Genomic DNA, 14,874 nt, shown 5'->3' on the forward strand with positions numbered 1-14,874 from the left:
CCAGTCTGGAATATGTATTCATACTCTGGTGTGTGACAGCCAGTCCAGTCTGGAATATGTATTCATACTCTGGTGTGTGACAGTCGAGTCCAGTCTGGAATATGTATTCATACTCTGGTGTGTGACAGTCGAGTCCAGTCTGGAATATGTATTCATACTCTGGTGTGTGACAGCCAGTCCAGTCTGGAATATGTATTCATACTCTGGTGTGTGACAGTCGAGTCCAGTCTGGAATATGTATTCATTCTCTGGTGTGTGACAGTCGAGTCCAGTCTGGAATATGTATTCATACTCTGGTGTGTGACAGTCGAGTCCAGTCTGGAATATGTATTCATTCTCTGGTGTGTGACAGTCGAGTCCAGTCTGGAATATGTATTCATTCTCTGGTGTGTGACAGTCAGTCCAGTCTGGAATATGTATTCATACTCTGGTGTGTGACAGTCGAGTCCAGTCTGGAATATGTCTTCATACTCTGGTGTGTGACAGCCAGTCCAGTCTGGAATATGTATTCATACTCTGGTGTGTGACAGCCAGTCCAGTCTGGAATATGTATTCATACTCTGGTGTGTGACAGTCGAGTCCAGTCTGGAATATGTATTCATACTCTGGTGTGTGACAGTCGAGTCCAGTCTGGAATATGTATTCATACTCTGGTGTGTGACAGTCGAGTCCAGTCTGGAATATGTATTCATACTCTGGTGTGTGACAGCCAGTCCAGTCTGGAATATGTATTCATACTCTGTGTGTGACAGTCGAGTCCAGTCTGGAATATGTATTCATACTCTGGTGTGTGACAGTCGAGTCCAGTCTGGAATATGTATTCATACTCTGGTGTGTGACAGCCAGTCCAGTCTGGAATATGTATTCATACTCTGGTGTGTGACAGCCAGTCCAGTCTGGAATATGTATTCATACTCTGGTGTGTGACAGCCAGTCCAGTCTGGAATATGTATTCATACTCTGGTGTGTGACAGCCAGTCCAGTCTGGAATATGTATTCATACTCTGGTGTGTGACAGCCAGTCCAGTCTGGAATATGTATTCATACTCTGGTGTGTGACAGCCAGTCCAGTCTGGAATATGTATTCATACTCTGGTGTGTGACAGTCGAGTCCAGTCTGGAATATGTATTCATACTCTGGTGTGTGACAGTCGAGTCCAGTCTGGAATATGTATTCATACTCTGGTGTGTGACAGACAGTCCAGTCTGGAATATGTATTCATACTCTGGTGTGTGACAGCCAGTCCAGTCTGGAATATGTATTCATACTCTGGTGTGTGACAGTCGAGTCCAGTCTGGAATATGTATTCATACTCTGGTGTGTGACAGTCGAGTCCAGTCTGGAATATGTATTCATACTCTGGTGTGTGACAGTCGAGTCCAGTCTGGAATATGTATTCATACTCTGGTGTGTGACAGTCGAGTCCAGTCTGGAATATGTATTCATACTCTGGTGTGTGACAGTCGAGTCCAGTCTGGAATATGTATTCATACTCTGGTATGTGACAGTCGAGTCCAGTCTGGAATATGTATTCATACTCTGGTGTGTGACAGTCGAGTCCAGTCTGGAATATGTATTCATACTCTGGTGTGTGACAGCCAGTCCAGTCTGGAATATGTATTCATACTCTGGTGTGTGACAGTCGAGTCCAGTCTGGAATATGTATTCATACTCTGGTGTGTGACAGTCGAGTCCAGTCTGGAATATGTATTCATACTCTGGTGTGTGACAGTCGAGTCCAGTCTGGAATATGTATTCATACTCTGGTGTGTGACAGTCGAGTCCAGTCTGGAATATGTATTCATACTCTGGTGTGTGACAGTCGAGTCCAGTCTGGAATATGTATTCATACTCTGGTATGTGACAGTCGAGTCCAGTCTGGAATATGTATTCATACTCTGGTGTGTGACAGTCGAGTCCAGTCTGGAATATGTATTCATACTCTGGTGTGTGACAGCCAGTCCAGTCTGGAATATGTATTCATACTCTGGTGTGTGACAGTCGAGTCCAGTCTGGAATATGTATTCATACTCTGGTGTGTGACAGCCAGTCCAGTCTGGAATATGTATTCATACTCTTGTGTGTGACAGCCAGTCCAGTCTGGAATATGTATTCATACTCTGGTGTGTGACAGTCGAGTCCAGTCTGGAATATGTATTCATACTCTGGTGTGTGACAGCCAGTCCAGTCTGGAATATGTATTCATACTCTGGTGTGTGACAGCCAGTCCAGTCTGGAATATGTATTCATACTCTGGTGTGTGACAGTCGAGTCCAGTCTGGAATATGTATTCATACTCTGGTGTGTGACAGCCAGTCCAGTCTGGAATATGTATTCATACTCTGGTGTGTGACAGTCGAGTCCAGTCTGGAATATGTATTCATACTCTGGTGTGTGACAGTCGAGTCCAGTCTGGAATATGTATTCATACTCTGGTGTGTGACAGTCGAGTCCAGTCTGGAAAATGTATTCATACTCTGGTGTGTGACAGTCGAGTCCAGTCTGGAATATGTATTCATACTCTGGTGTGTGACAGCCAGTCCAGTCTGGAATATGTATTCATACTCTGGTGTGTGACAGTCGGGTCCAGTCTGGAATATGTATTCATACTCTGGTGTGTGACATCCAGTCCAGTCTGGAATATGTATTCATACTCTGGTGTGTGACAGCCAGTCCAGTCTGGAATATGTATTCATACTCTGGTGTGTGACAGTCGAGTCCAGTCTGGAATATGTATTCATACTCTGGTGTGTGACAGTCGAGTCCAGTCTGGAATATGTATTCATACTCTGGTGTGTGACTGCCAGTACAGTCTGGAATATGTATTCATACTCTGGTGTGTGACAGCCAGTCCAGTCTGGAATATGTATTCATACTCTGGTGTGTGACAGTCAGTCCAGTCTGGAATATGTATTCATACTCTGGTGTGTGACAGCCAGTCCAGTCTGGAATATGTATTCATACTCTGGTGTGTGACAGCCAGTCCAGTCTGGAATATGTATTCATACTCTGGTGTGTGACAGTCGAGTCCAGTCTGGAATATGTATTCATACTCTGGTGTGTGACAGTCGAGTCCAGTCTGGAATATGTATTCATACTCTGGTGTGTGACAGTCGAGTCCAGTCTGGAATATGTATTCATACCCTGGTGTGTGACAGTCGAGTCCAGTCTGGAATATGTATTCATACTCTGGTGTGTGACAGCCGAGTCCAGTCTGGAATATGTATTCATACTCTGGTGTGTGACAGTCGAGTCCAGTCTGGAATATGTATTCATACTCTGGTGTGTGACAGTCGAGTCCAGTCTGGAATATGTATTCATACTCTGGTGTGTGACAGTCGAGTCCAGTCTGGAATATGTATTCATACTCTGGTGTGTGACAGTCGAGTCCAGTCTGGAATATGTATTCATACTCTGGTGTGTGACAGTCGAGTCCAGTCTGGAATATGTATTCATACTCTGGTGTGTGACAGCCAGTCCAGTCTGGAATAAGTATTCATACTCTGGTGTGTGACAGTCGAGTCCAGTCTGGAATATGTATTCATACTCTGGTATGTGACAGCCAGTCCAGTCTGGAATATGTATTCATACTCTGGTGTGTGACAGCCAGTCCAGTCTGGAATATGTATTCATACTCTGGTGTGTGACAGTCGAGTCCAGTCTGGAATATGTATTCATACTCTGGTGTGTGACAGCCAGTCCAGTCTGGAATATGTATTCATACTCTGGTGTGTGACAGTCGAGTCCAGTCTGGAATATGTATTCATACTCTGGTGTGTGACAGTCGAGTCCAGTCTGGAATATGTATTCATACTCTGGTGTGTGACAGTCGAGTCCAGTCTGGAATATGTATTCATACTCTGGTGTGTGACAGTCGAGTCCAGTCTGGAATATGTATTCATACTCTGGTGTGTGACAGCCAGTCCAGTCTGGAATATGTATTCATACTCTGGTGTGTGACAGTCGAGTCCAGTCTGGAATATGTATTCATACTCTGGTGTGTGACAGTCGAGTCCAGTCTGGAATATGTATTCATACTCTGGTGTGTGACAGCCAGTCCAGTCTGGAATATGTATCCATACTCTGGTGTGTGACAGTGGAGTCCAGTCAGGAATATGTATTCATACTCTGGTGTGTGACAGCCAGTCCAGTCTGGAATATGTATTCATACTCTGGTGTGTGACAGCCAGTCCAGTCTGGAATATGTATTCATACTCTGGTGTGTGACAGTCGAGTCCAGTCTGGAATATGTATTCATACTCTGGTGTGTGACAGTCGAGTCCAGTCTGGAATATGTATTCATACTCTGGTGTGTGACAGCCAGTCCAGTCTGGAATATGTGTTCATACTCTGGTGTGTGACAGCCAGTCCAGTCTGGAATATGTATTCATACTCTGGTGTGTGACAGCCAGTCCAGTCTGGAATATGTATTCATACTCTGGTGTGTGACAGTCGAGTCCAGTCTGGAATATGTATTCATACTCTGGTGTGTGACAGCCAGTCCAGTCTGGAATATGTATTCATACTCTGGTGTGTGACAGTCGAGTCCAGTCTGGAATATGTATTCATACTCTGGTGTGTGACAGCCAGTCCAGTCTGGAATATGTATTCATACTCTGGTGTGTGACAGCCAGTCCAGTCTGGAATATGTATTCATACTCTGGTGTGTGACAGTCGAGTCCAGTCTGGAATATGTATTCATACTCTGGTGTGTGACAGCCAGTCCAGTCTGGAATATGTATTCATACTCTGGTTTGTGACAGTCGAGTCCAGTCTGGAATATGTATTCATACTCTGGTGTGTGACAGTCAGTCCAGTCTGGAATATGTATTCATACTCTGGTGTGTGACAGTCGAGTCCAGTCTGGAATATGTATTCATACTCTGGTTTGTGACAGTCGAGTCCAGTCTGGAATATGTATTCATACTCTGGTGTGTGACAGCCAGTCCAGTCTGGAATATGTATTCATACTCTGGTTTGTGACAGTCGAGTCCAGTCTGGATATGTATTCATACTCTGGTGTGTGACAGCCAGTCCAGTCTGGAATATGTATTCATACTCTGGTGTGTGACAGCCAGTCCAGTCTGGAATATGTATTCATACTCTGTGTGTGACAGCCAGTCCAGTCTGGAATATGTATTCATACTCTGGTGTGTGACAGTCGAGTCCAGTCTGGAATATGTATTCATACTCTGGTGTGTGACAGTCGAGTCCAGTCTGGAATATGTATTCATACTCTGGTGTGTGACAGTCGAGTCCAGTCTGGAATATGTATTCATACTCTGGTGTGTGACAGTCAGTCCAGTCTGGAATATGTATTCATACTCTGGTGTGTGACAGCCAGCCCAGTCTGGAATATGTATTCATACTCTGGTGTGTGACAGCCAGCCCAGTCTGGAATATGTATTCATACTCTGGTGTGTGACAGTCGAGTCCAGTCTGGAATATGTGTTCATACTCTGGTGTGTGACAGCCAGTCCAGTCTGGAATATGTATTCATACTCTGGTTTGTGACAGTCGAGTCCAGTCTGGAATATGTATTCATACTCTGGTGTGTGACAGTCAGTCCAGTCTGGAATATGTATTCATACTCTGGTGTGTGACAGCCAGCCCAGTCTGGAATATGTATTCATACTCTGGTGTGTGACAGTCGAGTCCAGTCTGGAATATGTATTCATACTCTGGTGTGTGACAGCCAGTCCAGTCTGGAATATGTATTCATACTCTGGTGTGTGACAGTCGAGTCCAGTCTGGAATATGTATTCATACTCTGGTGTGTGACAGTCAGTCCAGTCTGGAATATGTATTCATACTCTGGTGTGTGACAGCCAGTCCAGTCTGGAATATGTATTCATACTCTGGTGTGTGACAGTCGAGTCCAGTCTGGAATATGTATTCATACTCTGGTGTGTGACAGTCGAGTCCAGTCTGGAATATGTATTCATACTCTGGTGTGTGACAGTCGAGTCCAGTCTGGAATATGTATTCATACTCTGGTGTGTGACTGTCGAGTCCAGTCTGGAATATGTATTCATACTCTGGTGTGTGACAGCCAGTCCAGTCTGGAATATGTATTCATATTCTGGTGTGTGACAGTCGAGTCCAGTTCTGGAATATGTATTCATACTCTGGTGTGTGACAGTCAGTCCAGTCTGGAATATGTATTCATACTCTGGTGTGTGACAGTCGAGTCCAGTCTGGAATATGTATTCATACTCTGGTGTGTGACAGCCAGTCCAGTCTGGAATATGTATTCATACTCTGGTGTGTGACAGTCGAGTCCAGTCTGGAATATGTATTCATACTCTGGTGTGTGACAGCCAGTCCAGTCTGGAATACGTATTCATACTCTGGTGTGTGACAGCCAGTCCAGTCTGGAATATGTATTCATACTCTGGTGTGTGACAGTCGAGTCCAGTCTGGAATATGTATTCATACTCTGGTGTGTGACAGCCAGTCCAGTCTGGAATATGTATTCATACTCTGGTGTGTGACAGCCAGTCCAGTCTGGAATATGTATTCATACTCTGGTGTGTGACAGCCAGCCCAGTCTGGAATATGTATTCATACTCTGGTGTGTGACAGCCAGTCCAGTCTGGAATATGTATTCATACTCTGGTGTGTGACAGTCGAGTCCTGTCTGGAATATGTATTCATACTCTGGTGTGTGACAGTCGAGTCCAGTCTGGAATATGTATTCATACTCTGGTGTGTGACAGCCAGTCCAGTCTGGAATATGTATTCATACTCTGGTGTGTGACAGTCGAGTCCAGTCTGGAATATGTATTCATACTCTGGTGTGTGACAGTCGAGTCCAGTCTGGAATATGTATTCATACTCTGGTGTGTGACAGTCGAGTCCAGTCTGGAATATGTATTCATACTCTGGTGTGTGACAGCCAGTCCAGTCTGGAATATGTATTCATACTCTGGTGTGTGACAGTCGAGTCCAGTCTGGAATATGTATTCATTCTCTGGTGTGTGACAGTCGAGTCCAGTCTGGAATATGTATTCATACTCTGGTGTGTGACAGTCGAGTCCAGTCTGGAATATGTATTCATTCTCTGGTGTGTGACAGTCGAGTCCAGTCTGGAATATGTATTCATTCTCTGGTGTGTGACAGTCAGTCCAGTCTGGAATATGTATTCATTCTCTGGTGTGTGACAGTCGAGTCCAGTCTGGAATATGTATTCATACTCTGGTGTGTGACAGCCAGTCCAGTCTGGAATATGTATTCATACTCTGGTGTGTGACAGTCGAGTCCAGTCTGGAATATGTATTCATTCTCTGGTGTGTGACAGTCGAGTCCAGTCTGGAATATGTAATCATACTCTGGTGTGTGACAGTCGAGTCCAGTCTGGAATATGTATTCATACTCTGGTGTGTGACAGTCGAGTCCAGTCTGGAATATGTATTCATACTCTGGTGTGTGACAGCCAGTCCAGTCTGGAATATGTAATCATACTCTGGTGTGTGACAGTCGAGTCCAGTCTGGAATATGTATTCATTCTCTGGTGTGTGACAGTCAGTCCAGTCTGGAATATGTATTCATACTCTGGTGTGTGACAGTCGAGTCCAGTCTGGAATATGTATTCATACTCTGGTGTGTGACAGTCGAGTCCAGTCTGGAATATGTATTCATACTTTGGTGTGTGACAGTCGAGTCCAGTCTGGAATATGTAATCATACTCTGGTGTGTGACAGTCGAGTCCAGTCTGGAATATGTATTCATACTCTGGTGTGTGACAGTCGAGTCCAGTCTGGAATATGTATTCATACTCTGGTGTGTGACAGCCAGTCCAGTCTGGAATATGTATTCATACTCTGGTGTGTGACAGCCAGTCCAGTCTGGAATATGTATTCATACTCTGGTGTGTGACAGCCAGTCCAGTCTGGAATATGTATTCATACTCTGGTGTGTGACAGCCAGTCCAGTCTGGAATATGTATTCATACTCTGGTGTGTGACAGCCAGTCCAGTCTGGAATATGTATTCATACTCTGGTGTGTGACAGCCAGTCCAGTCTGGAATATGTATTCAAACTCTGGTGTGTGACAGTCGAGTCCAGTCTGGAATATGTATTCATACTCTGGTGTGTGACAGACAGTCCAGTCTGGAATATGTATTCATACTCTGGTGTGTGACAGCCAGTCCAGTCTGGAATATGTATTCATACTCTGGTGTGTGACAGTCGAGTCCAGTCTGGAATATGTATTCATACTCTGGTGTGTGACAGTCGAGTCCAGTCTGGAATATGTATTCATACTCTGGTGTGTGACAGTCGAGTCCAGTCTGGAATATGTATTCATACTCTGGTGTGTGACAGACAGTCCAGTCTGGAATATGTATTCATACTCTGGTGTGTGACAGTCGAGTCCAGTCTGGAATATGTATTCATACTCTGGTGTGTGACAGTCGAGTCCAGTCTGGAATATATATTCATACTCTGGTGTGTGACAGTCGAGTCCAGTCTGGAATATGTATTCATACTCTGGTGTGTGACAGTCGAGTCCAGTCTGGAATATGTATTCATACTCTGGTGTGTGACAGCCAGTCCAGTCTGGAATATGTATTCATACTCTGGTGTGTCAGCCAGTCCAGTCTGGAATATGTATTCATACTCTGGTGTGTGACAGTCGAGTCCAGTCTGGAATATGTATTCATACTCTGGTGTGTGACAGTCGAGTCCAGTCTGGAATATGTATTCATACTCTGGTGTGTGACAGCCAGTCCAGTCTGGAATATGTATTCATACTCTGGTGTGTTGACAGTCGAGTCCAGTCTGGAATATGTATTCATACTCTGGTGTGTGACAGCCGAGTCCAGTCTGGAATATGTATTCATACTCTGGTGTGTGACAGTCGAGTCCAGTCTGGAATATGTATTCATACTCTGGTGTGAGACAGTCGAGTCCAGTCTGGAATATGTATTCATACTCTGGTGTGTGACAGTCGAGTCCAGTCTGGAATATGTATTCATACTCTGGTGTGTGACAGCCAGTCCAGTCTGGAATATGTATTCATACTCTGGTGTGTGACAGTCGAGTCCAGTCTGGAATATGTATTCATACTCTGGTGTGTGACAGTCAGTCCAGTCTGGAATATGTATTCATACTCTGGTGTGTGACAGCCAGCCCAGTCTGGAATATGTATTCATACTCTGGTGTGTGACAGTCGAGTCCAGTCTGGAATATATATTCATACTCTGGTGTGTGACAGTCGAGTCCAGTCTGGAATATGTATTCATACTCTGGTGCGTGACAGCCAGTCCAGTCTGGAATATGTATTCATATTCTGGTGTGGTGACAGTCGAGTCCAGTCTGGAATATGTATTCATACTCTGGTGTGTGACAGCCAGTCTAGTCTGGAATATGTATTCATATTCTGGTGTGTGACAGTCGAGTCCAGTCTGGAATATGTATTCATACTCTGGTGTGTGACAGCCAGTCCAGTCTGGAATATGTATTCATATTCTGGTGTGTGACAGTCGAGTCCAGTCTGGAATATGTATTCATACTCTGGTGTGTGACAGTCGAGTCCAGTCTGGAATATGTATTCATACTCTGGTGTGTGACAGTCGAGTCCAGTCTGGAATATGTATTCATACTCTGGTGTGTGACAGCCAGTCCAGTCTGGAATATGTATTCATACTCTGGTGTGTGACAGTCGAGTCCAGTCTGGAATATGTATTCATACTCTGGTGTGTGACAGCCAGTCCAGTCTGGAATATGTATTCATACTCTGGTGTGTGACAGCCAGTCCAGTCTGGAATATGTATTCATACTCTGGTGTGTGACAGCCAGTCCAGTCTGGAATATGTATTCATACTCTGGTGTGTGACAGTCGAGTCCAGTCTGGAATATGTATTCATACTCTGGTGTGTGACAGCCAGTCCAGTCTGGAATATGTATTCATACTCTGGTGTGTGACAGCCAGTCCAGTCTGGAATATGTATTCATACTCTGGTGTGTGACAGTCGAGTCCAGTCTGGAATATGTATTCATACTCTGGTGTGTGACAGCCAGTCCAGTCTGGAATATGTATTCATACTCTGGTGTGTGACAGCCAGTCCAGTCTGGAATATGTATTCATACTCTGGTGTGTGACAGTCGAGTCCTGTCTGGAATATGTATTCATACTCTGGTGTGTGACAGTCGAGTCCAGTCTGGAATATGTATTCATACTCTGGTGTGTGACAGCCAGTCCAGTCTGGAATATGTATTCAAACTCTGGTGTGTGACAGTCGAGTCCAGTCTGGAATATGTATTCATTCTCTGGTGTGTGACAGTCGAGTCCAGTCTGGAATATGTATTCATACTCTGGTGTGTGACAGTCGAGTCCAGTCTGGAATATGTATTCATTCTCTGGTGTGTGACAGTCGAGTCCAGTCTGGAATATGTATTCATACTCTGGTGTGTGACAGTCGAGTCCAGTCTGGAATATGTATTCATACTCTGGTGTGTGACAGTCGAGTCCAGTCTGGAATATGTCTTCATACTCTGGTGTGTGACAGCCAGTCCAGTCTGGAATATGTATTCATACTCTGGTGTGTGACAGCCAGTCCAGTCTGGAATATGTATTCATACTCTGGTGTGTGACAGTCGAGTCCAGTCTGGAATATGTATTCATACTCTGGTGTGTGACAGTCGAGTCCAGTCTGGAATATGTATTCATACTCTGGTGTGTGACAGTCGAGTCCAGTCTGGAATATGTATTCATACTCTGGTGTGTGACAGCCAGTCCAGTCTGGAATATGTATTCATACTCTGGTGTGTGACAGCCAGTCCAGTCTGGAATATGTATTCATACTCTGGTGTGTGACAGCCAGTCCAGTCTGGAATATGTATTCATACTCTGGTGTGTGACAGCCAGTCCAGTCTGGAATATGTATTCATACTCTGGTGTGTGACAGCCAGTCCAGTCTGGAATATGTATTCATACTCTGGTGTGTGACAGCCAGTCCAGTCTGGAATATGTATTCATACTCTGGTGTGTGACAGTCGAGTCCAGTCTGGAATATGTATTCATACTCTGGTGTGTGACAGTCGAGTCCAGTCTGGAATATGTATTCATACTCTGGTGTGTGACAGACAGTCCAGTCTGGAATATGTATTCATACTCTGGTGTGTGACAGCCAGTCCAGTCTGGAATATGTATTCATACTCTGGTGTGTGACAGTCGAGTCCAGTCTGGAATATGTATTCATACTCTGGTGTGTGACAGTCGAGTCCAGTCTGGAATATGTATTCATACTCTGGTGTGTGACAGTCGAGTCCAGTCTGGAATATGTATTCATACTCTGGTGTGTGACAGTCGAGTCCAGTCTGGAATATGTATTCATACTCTGGTGTGTGACAGTCGAGTCCAGTCTGGAATATGTATTCATACTCTGGTATGTGACAGTCGAGTCCAGTCTGGAATATGTATTCATACTCTGGTGTGTGACAGTCGAGTCCAGTCTGGAATATGTATTCATACTCTGGTGTGTGACAGCCAGTCCAGTCTGGAATATGTATTCATACTCTGGTGTGTGACAGTCGAGTCAGTCTGGAATATGTATTCATACTCTGGTGTGTGACAGTCGAGTCCAGTCTGGAATATGTATTCATACTCTGGTGTGTGACAGTCGAGTCCAGTCTGGAATATGTATTCATACTCTGGTGTGTGACAGTCGAGTCCAGTCTGGAATATGTATTCATACTCTGGTGTGTGACAGTCGAGTCCAGTCTGGAATATGTATTCATACTCTGGTATGTGACAGTCGAGTCCAGTCTGGAATATGTATTCATACTCTGGTGTGTGACAGTCGAGTCCAGTCTGGAATATGTATTCATACTCTGGTGTGTGACAGCCAGTCCAGTCTGGAATATGTATTCATACTCTGGTGTGTGACAGTCGAGTCCAGTCTGGAATATGTATTCATACTCTGGTGTGTGACAGCCAGTCCAGTCTGGAATATGTATTCATACTCTTGTGTGTGACAGCCAGTCCAGTCTGGAATATGTATTCATACTCTGGTGTGTGACAGTCGAGTCCAGTCTGGAATATGTATTCATACTCTGGTGTGTGACAGCCAGTCCAGTCTGGAATATGTATTCATACTCTGGTGTGTGACAGCCAGTCCAGTCTGGAATATGTATTCATACTCTGGTGTGTGACAGTCGAGTCCAGTCTGGAATATGTATTCATACTCTGGTGTGTGACAGCCAGTCCAGTCTGGAATATGTATTCATACTCTGGTGTGTGACAGTCGAGTCCAGTCTGGAATATGTATTCATACTCTGGTGTGTGACAGTCGAGTCCAGTCTGGAATATGTATTCATACTCTGGTGTGTGACAGTCGAGTCCAGTCTGGAATATGTATTCATACTCTGGTGTGTGACAGTCGAGTCCAGTCTGGAATATGTATTCATACTCTGGTGTGTGACAGCCAGTCCAGTCTGGAATATGTATTCATACTCTGGTGTGTGACAGTCGGGTCCAGTCTGGAATATGTATTCATACTCTGGTGTGTGACATCCAGTCCAGTCTGGAATATGTATTCATACTCTGGTGTGTGACAGCCAGTCCAGTCTGGAATATGTATTCATACTCTGGTGGGTGACAGTCGAGTCCAGTCTGGAATATGTATTCATACTCTGGTGTGTGACAGTCGAGTCCAGTCTGGAATATGTATTCATACTCTGGTGTGTGACTGCCAGTACAGTCTGGAATATGTATTCATACTCTGGTGTGTGACAGCCAGTCCAGTCTGGAATATGTATTCATACTCTGGTGTGTGACAGTCAAGTCCAGTCTGGAATATGTATTCATACTCTGGTGTGTGACAGCCAGTCCAGTCTGGAATATGTATTCATACTCTGGTGTGTGACAGCCAGTCCAGTCTGGAATATGTATTCATACTCTGGTGTGTGACAGTCGAGTCCAGTCTGGAATATGTATTCATACTCTGGTGTGTGACAGTCGAGTCCAGTCTGGAATATGTATTCATACTCTGGTGTGTGACAGTCGAGTCCAGTCTGGAATATGTATTCATACCTGGTGTGTGACAGTCGAGTCCAGTCTGGAATATGTATTCATACTCTGGTGTGTGACAGCCGAGTCCAGTCTGGAATATGTATTCATACTCTGGTGTGTGACAGTCGAGTCCAGTCTGGAATATGTATTCATACTCTGGTGTGTGACAGTCGAGTCCAGTCTGGAATATGTATTCATACTCTGGTGTGTGACAGTCGAGTCCAGTCTGGAATATGTATTCATACTCTGGTGTGTGACAGTCGAGTCCAGTCTGGAATATGTATTCATACTCTGGTGTGTGACAGTCGAGTCCAGTCTGGAATATGTATTCATACTCTGGTGTGTGACAGCCGAGTCCAGTCTGGAATATGTATTCATACTCTGGTGTGTGACAGCCAGTCCAGTCTGGAATATGTATTCATACTCTGGTGTGTGACAGCCAGTCCAGTCTGGAATATGTATTCATACTCTGGTGTGTGACAGTCGAGTCCAGTCTGGAATATGTATTCATACTCTGGTGTGTGACAGTCGAGTCCAGTCTGGAATATGTATTCATACTCTGGTGTGTGACAGCCAGTCCAGTCTGGAATATGTATTCATACTCTGGTGTGTGACAGTCGAGTCCAGTCTGGAATATGTATTCATACTCTGGTGTGTGACAGCCAGTCCAGTCTGGAATATGTATTCATACTCTGGTGTGTGACAGCCAGTCCAGTCTGGAATATGTATTCATACTCTGGTGTGTGACAGTCGAGTCCAGTCTGGAATATGTATTCATACTCTGGTGTGTGACAGCCAGTCCAGTCTGGAATATGTATCATACTCTGGTGTGTGACAGTCGAGTCCAGTCTGGAATATGTATTCATACTCTGGTGTGTGACAGTCGAGTCCAGTCTGGAATATGTATTCATACTCTGGTGTGTGACAGTCGAGTCCAGTCTGGAATATGTATTCATACTCTGGTGTGTGACAGTCGAGTCCAGTCTGGAATATGTATTCATACTCTGGTGTGTGACAGTCGAGTCCAGTCTGGAATATGTATTCATACTCTGGTGTGTGACAGTCGAGTCCAGTCAGGAATATGTATTCATACTCTGGTGTGTGACAGCCAGTCCAGTCTGGAATATGTATTCATACTCTGGTGTGTGACAGTCAGTCCAGTCTGGAATATGTATTCATACTCTGGTGTGTGACAGTCGAGTCCAGTCTGGAATATGTATTCATACTCTGGTGTGTGACAGTCGAGTCCAGTCTGGAATATGTATTCATACTCTGGTGTGTGACAGTCGAGTCCAGTCTGGAATATGTATTCATACTCTGGTGTGTGACAGTCGAGTCCAGTCTGGAATATGTATTCATACTCTGGTGTGTGACAGTCGAGTCCAGTCTGGAATATGTATTCATACTCTGGTGTGTGACAGCCAGTCCAGTCTGGAATATGTATTCATACTCTGGTGTGTGACAGTCGAGTCCAGTCTGGAATATGTATTCATACTCTGGTGTGTGACAGTCGAGTCCAGTCTGGAATATGTATTCATACTCTGGTGTGTGACAGCCAGTCCAGTCTGGAATATGTATTCATACTCTGGTGTGTGACAGCCAGTCCAGTCTGGAATATGTATTCATACTCTGGTGTGTGACAGTCGAGTCCAGTCTGGAATATGTATTCATACTCTGGTGTGTGACAGCCGAGTCCAGTCTGGAATATGTATTCATACTCTGGTGTGTGACAGCCAGTCCAGTCTGGAATATGTATTCATACTCTGGTGTGTGACAGCCAGTCCAGTCTGGAATATGTATTCATACTCTGGTGTGTGACAGTCGAGTCCAGTCTGGAATATGTATTCATACTCTGGTG

The sequence above is a fragment of the Scyliorhinus torazame genome, chromosome 3 (assembly GCF_047496885.1).
Source record: "Scyliorhinus torazame isolate Kashiwa2021f chromosome 3, sScyTor2.1, whole genome shotgun sequence".
In the NCBI taxonomy this organism is placed as follows: Eukaryota; Metazoa; Chordata; class Chondrichthyes; order Carcharhiniformes; family Scyliorhinidae; genus Scyliorhinus; species Scyliorhinus torazame.